Source organism: Leptidea sinapis, chromosome 2 (assembly GCF_905404315.1).
Source record: "Leptidea sinapis chromosome 2, ilLepSina1.1, whole genome shotgun sequence".
NCBI classification, from domain to species: domain Eukaryota; kingdom Metazoa; phylum Arthropoda; class Insecta; order Lepidoptera; family Pieridae; genus Leptidea; species Leptidea sinapis.
The window spans coordinates 24,547,734-24,560,585 of NC_066266.1; positions in this window are offsets into that span (position 1 = coordinate 24,547,734).

Below are 12,852 nucleotides of genomic sequence, written 5' to 3' on the forward strand. Positions count from 1 at the left end.
TTTTTTTATTCAATGATCTGTTTAATTATAATTTACAATGACTGAAAGTGGATTTGTTAAAACGCAATCAGATAATCTTCCAAAAATAGATATGCGTTTATGATGATTCGAACCCTGATTTTATTTCTTATGAATTTAAAAGAGTGAAAGTTGCAAGGTAATTACGTGATGATTAATTTAATTTTTAAGTTTTCTCAATTCATATTTTCTCACATTAATTTCTAAAACTAAACATAATATATAAATGCAGAAAATATAATATGATTCTCGTTGAGATCAATGTTAAGATTGTTATAAGTTTTTGCATTTTTAAAGTAATAAACAATCAAACCATAAACTAAATAAAAACGCGCCCGCTCATTGTATGAATTATCACTATATGTAATGAAATGTCATGGACTGAATTAGTTGTTTTGCGAATTGATAGGCATTTCTAGGTAAAAAAATATAGGTTTAAATAAGTAATCACCAGCATAATATTATATACTTAAATCTTCTCCGAAACACGCTGCATCTAATGGTACAAGAATTATTCTGATCAGTTCAGTATTTTTCGCAGTATAACCGAAGGAAAAAACCGGCCATACATTTATTAGTACAATACAGATTCTTGGGATAGACTCTGACGTCACAGAAACCCGCGCAAAATGGCGCGTTTGAATAGCCGAAATATATTGCCGAGAAAGAATATTTATTTTTTAATTGAATAAGAATGTTTTTATCTATAATTTGATGTGTTTGATAATTTTTAGGATGTAAAAAATCAAATTAAAGTATTTTTTAAATTCATGTATATACCATAATAACGAAGTCCCGCCATTTTGAAAATCTGCTCTTTACCGTATTGACTGAATTAGCCTAGCGAAACTCTTTAAGAAAAAAGCGATTAACGCGATTGTATGAAATGTAATTATTGATGACGGATATAATCTGGTAAAAAACGGAGGTAGCCGAAATCCACTATGTTTTAAGCAACTGTTCGCTTTCAAACCTAGCCGAATAATATTTCGTCGCCAATCGCCATACCTACTGTAAATACTATTTCTACTGCTATTTAAAACTTTTGTGAAATCACGGCACGTTTCATACTAAACTAAATTTCAATTTTTACTTTAGCAGTCCCACCTTATTACGTAGTATTTACATCTTTGGACTGAAGACTGGTTCTCGTTTCATTGACCCGCGTGCGCATTGACATCATACAGCTAAAGATCTTATTACATTATTCATTCTACAGGAAACCTAAAGACGTAATCAAAGTTAGAGCAAATTGTATCATTACATAAATATAAAGCAGAAAAAAGAAGAAAAAAAAAGGATTGTGTGGTTTTATGAAACCACGGTAGAAGTGAAACATTTTTCAACTTTATAGACATTTACTTAACAAAAAATTTTTGGAATAATATTCCATTAAGGGTATAAAAATCGCTTTATCAATCTTAATTTTATACTTGGAAAATTGGAATGATAATGGGACATAATAAAAGTAGACTAAGTCTCCAACTAAAATTTTTATTGAACTCTTGTATCTGCTCTTGTGCCCTTGTTATATTGAACTAAAACAGTATAATATTGATTGAAAAGGATTAAAAATGATGAAATTAAACACTTACAAAAACAAACAAAATAGCGTGGATTACTGGAACAAATGAGTAATAGTCTATACACAACACGGTCAGCTGCTGCGAACTATAGGTGCCGCCCGACCGTTACTCGACATGCAACACTCACGCGAAAAAGTTTGAAACGATGTAATAAAAGTTTCACTTTAAAAAGAAAAATTTTATTCCTCAGTAACGACAAAAGGTATAGGCCCCCTCAATATATCAATGTCAAATTTATTTCAAAGTTTTAATTTGTTCAATGTATTTTGGGAACCTACTAGAATCACTTCTACATCAGCAACCTGTTTAGATAATATTTTTACAGATGTTACTATTACTGGTAAACTCATAATTAATAATCTTCAGTCCGACCATAGTGGGCAACTTATAAAAGTAAATACAAGATTGGACAATGTCAGACCAAAAAAGGTGACGATTATACCAGTTACGGGTAGCCGTCTTGAGAAGTTTAGAAATAATTTGGTAAATACGATACCATTTTTACACTGTGGTGAAACTGCTAATTTTCACTATAACTTAGTCTTCAATTCCTTCTGTGAGGAATTTGACAGGATTTTTACTCCAGTAACGGTGACAGTAAACAACAAAGATTGTTTTAATGATTGGGCAACAATGGGTATCCACAAAAGTCGTAAACGCTTATATGACCTTTATTTTGAGAAACATTACAATAATAGTGAAGAATTTAAAATATATGTTAAAAAGAACTCCAAGCTCTTTAAAATAGTTTGTCATGAAGCGAAAATACGTTTCATTGCAGATAAAATTAAAAACAGTGATAATAAAGTAAAAGCGACTTGGAGTGTAATTAACAATGAAACTGTTTAAATATTAATAATCGCGTTATAAATTCGGAAATAGAAATTGCAAATGAATTTGATAAATACTTCTCCGAAATCCCGATTGTCACGACCAAAGACCTTAACTCTTCGCCAAAAGCAGCATATGATATGCTTAAATTACACGTACCAGTATCTTCCACTGATTTGAAATTTAAGTATATTACAGGTAGCGATATAATAAAAATCTTCAAATTAATTAACATAAAAAATACAAAAGACCTATGGGGCCATTCGACTAATATTGTAAAATACATACTTGACATTATAGCACCTGAATAAGCAATAATATTTAATGTATGCATAGATGAGGGTGTGTTCCCTGACCTCATGAAATACAGCAAAGTTATACCTTTGTTTAAATCGGGCAGTTCTTTTGACCCTGCTAATTTCAGACCTATTTCAGTGCTGCCTGTTTTTAGTAAAAATTTTGAAAAACTTTTGCTTCAACAGCTAAAAATGCATTTTTGTAAATTATTGAACAAAAATCAGTTTGGTTTCACTAGGGGCTTTTCAACAATTAATGCGGGTACTAGACTCATTGAGCACATCTTTGACGCCTCACAGGATGCATTGGGCATTTTTTGTGATTTGTCAAAAGCATTTGACTGCGTCCACCATGAAACTTTACTCCTAAAACTAAAACATTATGGAGTGAAAAATAGAGCCCTAAATCTGTTAAAATCATATTTAAGCGAAAGAGTTCAGATAGTCGATGTAAATGGCAAACGGTCTTCGGGTAAACCTGTGGGAATAGGTGTTCCACAGGGTTCTATTCTCGGTCCTTTCTTGTTTCTTATATATATTAACGATCTACCGTTTGTGGTAGATAATAGCCATGAGATTATTCACTTATTTTTAAAGTGAAGCGACGTGCGGATATTGATGACGAGGTAAGCAATGCACTCTCAAAGATAGTGCGTTGGTTTGAGACGACTAATCTGCACTTGAACAGTAAAAAAACAAAGTATTTACAATTCCTTACACCAAACACAGCGGAGGTACGAACTAACGTACTTATAAATGACCAGAGATTGGAAGTTGTGGACACTACGGTCTTCTTGGGTATCACGTTAGATAAAAAACTTCAGTGGGGTCCACATATTACCCATCTAGCAGATAGACTCAGCTCTGCGGCATATGCAGTTAGAAAGATTAGAGAGTACACGAATGTTGCGACCGCTAGATTAGTGTACTTTAGTTATTTTCACAGCATCATGACGTACGGTATATTACTATGGGGTCATGCTGCTGAGGTTGATATAGTGTTTGCACTGCAAAAGAGAGCTATTCGTGCTATATATCAGCTTGGTTATAGACAGTCTCTCAAAGAAAAATTTAAAGAAATAAATATTATGACTGCTCATTGTCAGTACATTTATGAAAATTTAATATATGTTCACAAAAATCATCACCTTTTTGCTCTTAATAGTGATTTTCATTATTATAACACTAGAAATAAGGGATTGCTTGTAACTAATTCTAGTAGGCTTCATAAGATACATAATAGCTTTAAGGGTAAATGTATACACTTCTACAATAAAGTCCCAGCCACTGTTCAGGCATTATCTATAAATAAATTTAAATGTTTTACAAAAAAAATGGCTCTGTCGTAAATCCTATTACTCCACTGCTGAATATCTAAATGATCGGACAGCCTGGGACTAGATTGTGATTATTTTATAGCGATAGAAATGACTGTACAATATTGTATATTTTTATTGAAAAGAGCGCAAAAAAAAAGAATGCTGGGAGAGTTTCTTGCGCCGCTTCTTCTCTCTCAGAGCGCCATTTGTTTCCGAAGCGGTAGTAGTATCTAGTAGTATAAGAAATGACATCAAAAATAATTGTAAAGGAATAAATTTTGAGAAAGTAAATGCCTTTTATGCCTTTTTTATGCCAAATTTGAATTCAAATATTTTTATTCAAAATAAGATTTAAAAATCACTTATTGAACGTCAAAAACTACCACCCATTCGAAATACTGTGCCTCTGTCTGTTTTGACGTTCTTCCTCATGTCACTCATGAAGATTCGTATTAATTAATTATTAATAATTACATTGAAGGAGCAAATTACTGTTCTTTATTGTCAATAGTAAAGTGCAGTTAGTCATAAAAATTTATCGAATGTATAATTTTAGGACACAAAATTTATTTATTACATTGATTTCTAAACTATATTAGGGTCCCGCGAACATTCATTTTTTATATTTATAAGATTCTAATTATTGGTGTACTTATTTACCACAAAACACGGCATTTGTTTTTCGAAATTAAAATTTTTAAAAAATGAAATATAATACGATTGTCACATAGGATCGCTGGCCAGCACAACTACAACCTCCGGCTAACTCGCGTCAATGCAAAATAAAGCAGTTTCGACTTGATGTTGCTTCGAAAAGTACAAATTGTGAGTGCACATAGTTTTGACCTGGCTTTGGATTTTGGATATTGATACTGCATTACTGTTGACCCTTGCTCATTAATTTGGACTCTGTTACGCCTTTTGTTGTGGATATCGTCGATATGGCCGAACGTACGCAGAGAACTGTTCTAAACAGTCAGACACGTGAGTGCGTTATACACCTTTGTAACTATTTCGATCGTAAATCTCAAAATGGAGGGTCAATTTTACCTATAACGTCAGTAGTTGAACGCGTAGCTGATGCACTTAATATTGGACAACGAACTTAGACGAATAACTAAAGAAAAATATGGCAAGACTGGCACAGAAGAAAATAAACTTCACACACGAAAAAAGAGAAAACGAGCAAAACCAGTCGTAGGCATCGATAGCTTTGATGCCGATGCCATCCGAAGACATGTGTACGGCTACGAAGGAGTATCCAATAAGAAAAAAGTTAGTTCAATTACTTAAGGAAGCTGGATTATTCTTCGGTGGGGAAAGTTCTTTAACGAAGATTTTGAAGGCCGTTGGATTTCGATACAAACAATGTAACAAACGCAAAATATTGATGGAAAGATTCGATATCGTGATGGCAAGATATAGTTTTTACGGCAAGTGAAAGAAATTGAAAATTGGCAAAATGTTGTGTTTTTGGATGAAGGTTCTCTCATGGCTTTTGCGTCAAAAACCACTGGAGACTATCATGAAGAAATGAATGGAGAAAAGTTTACTGAATGGTTTACCTCAATGTTGTGTAGCCTCCCTGAACTGTCTATTATAATTATGGACAACGCCATACCACTCGATGCAAATTGACAAGCCACCTGCCCAATCCCAAAAGAAAGCTGACATCGTCGAATGGCTTCAAAAAAAATGGCATAGATGCAAACATAAATATGTTAAAAGTGGAATAAGTACTTTTAAAAGAAAACAAACCAACCAAGATCCGAAACGTCATTGACGAAATGGCGCTAGAAAATAGGCACAGAGTTATACGGCTACCGCCTTACTATTGTGAATATAATGCAATTGAGTTGATGTGGGCTCAAATTAAGAGATTTGCTGCAAGACGCAATATAGAACCCCCATTTACCACAACAAAAAAGCTTGAAAATATTAGAAGAAGCTTGTGAACATGTGACTAAAGGAGACTGGGATAAGGTTGTGAAAAGAACTGTTAAATTAATAAGGGAAGATTATGAAAGAGATGTGAAAATAGATAATATTTTAGAAAACGAACTTATAATTATTAATGTACGTGATGATAGCATTGACGACAGTGAAAATAGCAGTATGGACCAATCTGATTAAATCTGGCCTTTTGTTACACCTTTTTTTGGTCTCTTTTTGTATTCATATATTTCTTATGTGCATATAAAGTATGTATAATCATTTTCATTCCAATATTCAGTTCGTTCAAATATATTAAGTATGCATTTATATTTTTGTTTTATTAAACCTTTTTAATCAGGTACTACTTGCAACAAAAACTAATCGATTTGATTATATTTTTTTCGAGGATAAATTGACATTTCACATCACTATTATAATATGTCAAAACGGCCATCATAGCGTGCCGCTAGTCTAGTTTGTACTTTGGTCAACTTATTTGGATCGGCCGTAGTGCGAAAGCGCTCTTACTGACTTTATGGTGTCTTGTGGCAAGTTTACCCTTATTTCTAGTTTAAATACTATGTAAATCACTTAGTTTTGTGAAATTATTTCTATTCCTTTGTACAAACATCAAAGTCTCGTAAATTTATTGTGAGGCCACTGTCTACCCTATTCCTTAAGGGAGTTAACGGATTATGCTCATGAACAAATATCACAAGTGAACCAGATAAAATATTGTACATACTTTAAATACCTATATATGAACGTGCCGGATCGACGTAAGCGCAAGGCTAGATTACGGTCGAATGACATTTGACATTTGGTGACACAGAGGCGGATCAAAACTTAAAAAGTTATTATAGGCCCCATTATTGTTTGTCCACGATTTAAATTTATACGAAACTTATTAAAACAATACAAATATTATTTACCTTAATAGCTTAGATTATTTATACGTCTAGATAGCTAGGCTCCGGGACAACCGATGAAAACAGGCCAGGTCATCAAGGGCATCTTCCCTTCAATCTGTTAGTTAATCCATTAGATCTTATACGTCCAGGTAGATATATGGAAATATCTTCTATCAGAATATTCAGCAAATCTTGAGATAGCCTGTAGTTTGGAATAAAGTCGGCATCGCGAAAAATTGTTCTCATTTCACGTAATTCACGAGCTTGACGATGCTTTCGTAAGTCATCCGATTTATTGGCTTGTCTTAATAAATACATGATTCACAATGCACAAGCAGCCATTGTTAATAAAAATGTGCTAACAAATATTCACCTAGCTTCTAAAGTTTTATCAGTTTGTTTATATTTCGAGCGAATCGCCTACAAAATAGTTGCTTTTGATTTTGACAAGTCAAATCGAGGCTTAGCGAACACCGATTGTCATAGAAGAATTGTCAATCTATTCAACCTTGAGTAGTTCCATAAAAAGCCGTATATTTTCGTTGCGCTAGTGCTGCGTGAGCGAAGTTAGTGAATATGAAACACTGCTTTGAAATTGCTTAGAGAATTGCTCTGCTGGTTTATTATTTTAGTGTGCGTGACAAGCTACGTCTTACACTCGCGATTTGTATGTCACTTAGTGTTAGTGCATTGCTCAAAATTGAGGTTAACTGTCAACCGTAATTTTTTTCTATGTTTTCACAGTTGTCACAGTCTATCTAGACTTAAACATGATCTAAGCATATAACTATATTCACAATAATAAGATTAAGTACGTTAAATTAAAACTGTCGTTTCATGGAAGTGTACCAAGAATACTGGCAGCATTTCCTCGTTGGATAGCTAGGTTGATCCGTTGACCGAAATAGCTGCTACTGCTTGGGTCTCCAGTCCCTATTGAGGCGCATAGATAGTACTTTGTAATTTCTCGGGGCCTCTGGGCCCCACAGGCCAAGTATTTCGAGACCAAACGGTACAGAGATAACTTACGATGATTTAGCGACGTTTGCTGTCTTCGGCAGTCGAAGCAGCATTTTTAAATGAATCAGTCATCTCTTATTTCGAACAGACAATGGAATACAAACAGCGGAAGGCGTTTCACCCGTTTTCTGCCATAAAGCAATAATGTGTCACTGTTATTGTTTTCTGGCACAGATAATAACAACTCCTTAACTACTGAACCGATTTAAATTTAAGTAATTTTGGACACATTTTGATCCAACTTGAGTGTTTTTCTTATTTTTTGTTTGGACATTAGTTCATTGAAAGAACAGGGAACAACGAAATAATTATTGCAATGATTGAACTTCTAAAAATTTCGTAATTAACAAAAAATATTTTAAAGTTATAATCAAATTTTGTATTAAGGTATGTATCTGTACTAAGTTACAAACATATGTATATGAGATGAATTATCTGTAAATATAGAGGTGTGTGTCCTATATTTCCCTTTACAGCTAAAACTGCACGTCACAGACGCATACCCCCTTATTCATAATAGTCTGCTAACTTAAAGCATTGCTAATTCTCACTTTGTCTTCTTCTATTGACCTAAGTCAGAATGAGAAAAAACACTCCTTAGCGGCAGTTTAAAGTTAGCGGACCATTATGAACAAGGGGGATAGTGTTTATATGTTGCAATACAAGACTCCAATCGTGCTATGTTGGTTGCAAGTAATCTAGAATTATTTGGAAAGTTTTCAAATGCAAACCTTTATTCTAATCAAATGAAAATGATCTAAATAGTGAAGTAAATTATAGATTATTACCATTAACAACTAACAAATAACTATCCAATCAAAAATGACCCATCGAAGCGGTTATTCATAGCTAGTAATATATATTTAAAGCTGAACGACTAAAACCAGTTTAAGTACGGCCCTGGTTTATAAAACAGATCGTAACAAAATTGCCATGCGTCAACTCCGCCATTCATAATCAGTTTGTATCGAGATTTCATTCGCTTCGAACGTGCTTATAAACTTTATGTAAGTTGAATTATTACTTAACTTGAACTTAAAGATAAAGAATTGCTAAGGCTACCTACTCATTTAAATACAATCATTGTGTTTATAATTGTTGTTCTTATATTATGTATATTTTTACAATTTTACGTTTATCTATATCTCAATTTATGACGACCTGTATAGCAGAGTGGTTAGCGATCCTACCTACTAAGCTAGAGGTCCCGGGTTCGAATCCCGGTAGGTGCAAACATTTATATGATGAATATGGATGTTTGTTTCCGAGTCATGGATGTTTAAATGTATTTATGTATGTTTAAGTAAGTATATTGTATTAAATATATCGTTGTCTTGCCACCCATAACACAGGCTAAATATATGCCTAATTTGGGGCAAGATAATTTGTGTAAAAAGTGTGTCAATGTATATTTTGCGTCTTTAGATGTTTTTTTAGGTTTATTTCTAAGAGCATTGTAAGTAAAGATTGAAGTAGAATGTAGATATAGCACACATTATTATAATTGTATTTAAACTTTTGTTTTAATTGCTAAATCTAAAGAATGCCAATGGCAGTTTTTATTTGATGGAGGCGATGGCCGGTACATGCGTTATGCTCGTGAACGGGTGCTACTCGTAGTGGCTGGATGATCTTGTTACCGGTGTCTGCTTGAAATGTGTTTTTTTATTATTATTTCCTGTAAAGTTAAAGTTATTATATATTTTATTTTATGAAATGCTCACATAATGCCTCTATTTATTTACGGTATGTGTGGATTGATGCATCTACTATACTCAATAACTCTTGTGTTTATAAGTATTAATTTACTTTTTTTCCTTTTTTTTTTCACTTACTCGTGTAAGCCTTTCAGTTTTTGACATTTGAGTATTTTTGTTGCGTGTCTTTGCATATTATATTGTAATTGAAATGATTTGTAAAACAATTAAAATGTACACCTTGACTTAAAAGAGTAGCAATGAGTTTCTTGCTACATCTTCTCATTAGCTCAACCCTTTACGAAGTAGCGGTAAATAAAAAAAAAAATTTTTATTTTTTGACATTCATAAGTGTCATTTCCGTGACCTACATGAATAAAGTGTTTTTGAATTTGAATTTTAATATATTAGGGGTAAAATTATGAAATTACGGATTTGAACTAAAAAATTGAAATTCTTTTTTTTTTAATTTAACATATTTATTTAATTAAAATAATAACTACCATTATTACCTATACACTGCTGCCATCTAATAGGAAGGTCATTTGTGCCTTTGTGATAGAACTGTGGTGATCTAGATTCCACAAACTGTGTGAAAGCATTTTGTACTGCCTCCTGAGAAGAAAACTTTTTATCACTTAGAAACTTGTCCAAATCACGAAAATAATGGTAGTTGGAGCAAGGCCTGGCGAATACGGAAGGTGACGAATGTGGTTTCTAATTGCAGTTCCTGTAGAGTTGAAACGAGTTCTCTGGAACAATAATAGTGAAGATCGATAAAGCCGATATATATAGGGTGTCCCAAAGTTATGGGACATGAGGGGAAAGTACCTTAAATATCAAAGATAGGCTATTTTACTGAAAGAAGACTTTATGTTATTTTTAAAAGTTAGTACTTCTGCATTCAAAGATTTCTAAAAATTACATGCCTCGTCTGGGAATCGAACCGACTGAAATGTAAAAAAAAAAACACCCCTACTTTTATGATGCCAATCGAAAGAATGGCCAAAAACTAATAACTCTTCTTAAGTAACATAGTATTTTAAAAGAAAGGAACAACGTAAAATGAATGTTTTCCTACTTGGATTGGTACGAATGGACCGATTAGATGGCCGGCCAGATCCCCGGACCTTACACCATTAGATTTCTTCTTTTGGGGATACGTGAAAGATATGCTGTACAAAAAGTGATACGAGAACGTGGGCGAGTTACAAACAGAATTGTGCCATATCATATCGAGTATTCACCATAAAATGATAAGAAAATCAACAGGCAGCGGACTCATTAAAATATTGGATTGGTAAGACAAGAGGGATCACATTTTGAGCATTTAATTAATTAATTTACAAAAAAATACCCACTTAATTGACTACTTTCTTTTAAAATACTATGTTACTTAAGAAGAGTTATTAGTTTTTGGCCATTCTTTCGATTTGCATCATAAGAGTAGGGGTGTTTTTTTTTTAATTTAAGTCGGTTCGATTCCCAGACGAGGCAAGTAATTATTAGAAAATCTTTGAATGCAGAATTACTAACTTTTAAAAAAACATAAAGTCTTCTTTCAGTAAAATAGCCTATCTTCGATATTTAAGGTACTTTCCCTTCATGTCCCATAACTTTGGGTCAACCTGTATAGACGACCTGTATAGCCGAGTGGTTAGTGATCCTACCTACTAAACTAGAGGTCCCGGGTTCGAATCCCGGTAGATGCAAGCATTTATATGATGAATATGGATGTTTGTTTCCGAGTCATGGATGTTTAAATGTATTTATGTATGTTTATATGAATTTATGTATGTTTAAGTAAGTATATTGTATTAAATATATCATTGTCTTGTAACCTATAACACAGGCTATATATGCTTAACTTGGGGCAAGATAATTTGTGTTAAAAGTGCGTCAGTATTATTATTATTATGAGTAGAGGCTGTTTCACTGCTAGTTTTGCTGTCATTCTTCGTAGTTCGGCACAGTAGATATCTGCTGTTATTGCTTGGCCAGATCGGAGATGGCTATAGTGAATAACCCCATTCTGAGACCACTAAACAGTTACCATAACCTTTTTATTGGTAAGCTTTGCTTTAGGATACTGTTGCGGCATTTGACCTGGGGTCAGCCATTGAATTTTTCGCTTACGGTTATCGTAAAGAATTCACTTTTCAATTTTGTTTAAATATTCCTCAATTTCTGTAGAAGAGAAGAAGAACAGAAGTTTCAACACGCGTTTCTTTCTACAGAACAGTCAAATCATGAGGCATTCATTTTTCAATTTTATTTTATTGATTTGTCGCAAATAAGTACATATTGTTTTTGAGGTAACGTTAATTCATGCCGTTAATTCCTGGGTAGTTTGGCTCGGATCAGCTTCCACCATCTCTTTCATACCATTGTTGTTCACCTGTGTCTTCCATGTGGTTCGTTCTTCAAATAAAAGTTTCCATAACGAAAGCTTTTAAACCAAAATCACACGATGAGTTCATTAGCAGTCCCCCCCTAAGGTAACATTGATATTGCGAGCTGTTTCTGCCGCGTTGGAAGTCCTATTAAAAAATAACTCGAATTTTCGAAGCATCCATCTTTGTTGTCTAAGCTGAATAAAAAAAAAACAACTGAATGTCGATAATCGACCTCGAGAAAACGTGGAGGGGATATCTGCGCATGCGTACTGTCGCGGACGCTTTACAAATATTACTTTAATTAATTAATAGTAAAATAATATTAATGACATTATTTTAATGTAATGACAATAATTAGTCTAGCGCAGAGTAGTTGCGTACCCACACGAGGTACTGTTGCAAATGCAAATATTATACTTTGAAAAATATTTAATGTTAAAGTGTTTAGTACTTCTGTACAAAGTTAATTACTGCCAGAATTGTCAAAAAATTCTCACCAATAGAATATATGTGTGTGTGTGTATTTAACAGACCACGTCAAACTTAACTATGTTCAAATATCTTCAAATCAATGTTCTAATAAGCATTAATGTATTACAAGAGACTTGATCCTGCAGCAAAACTGTTTGGACAGTTTTGCGGGACTATGTTAGCTTTTAAGATTCTTCCTGTAAATGAGTAATAGTATAAATAAATAAATAATAATAATAACAAAAAATAACAAAGAAAATAACATTACAATTCAGAACGTGACTGTACACTGGAAGTGTCCGGGTTGCCGTATCGGTACGGGGGCGGAATACGACTGGCGAGCCAATCGGCGGCTCAAGCCCACCGCGGATA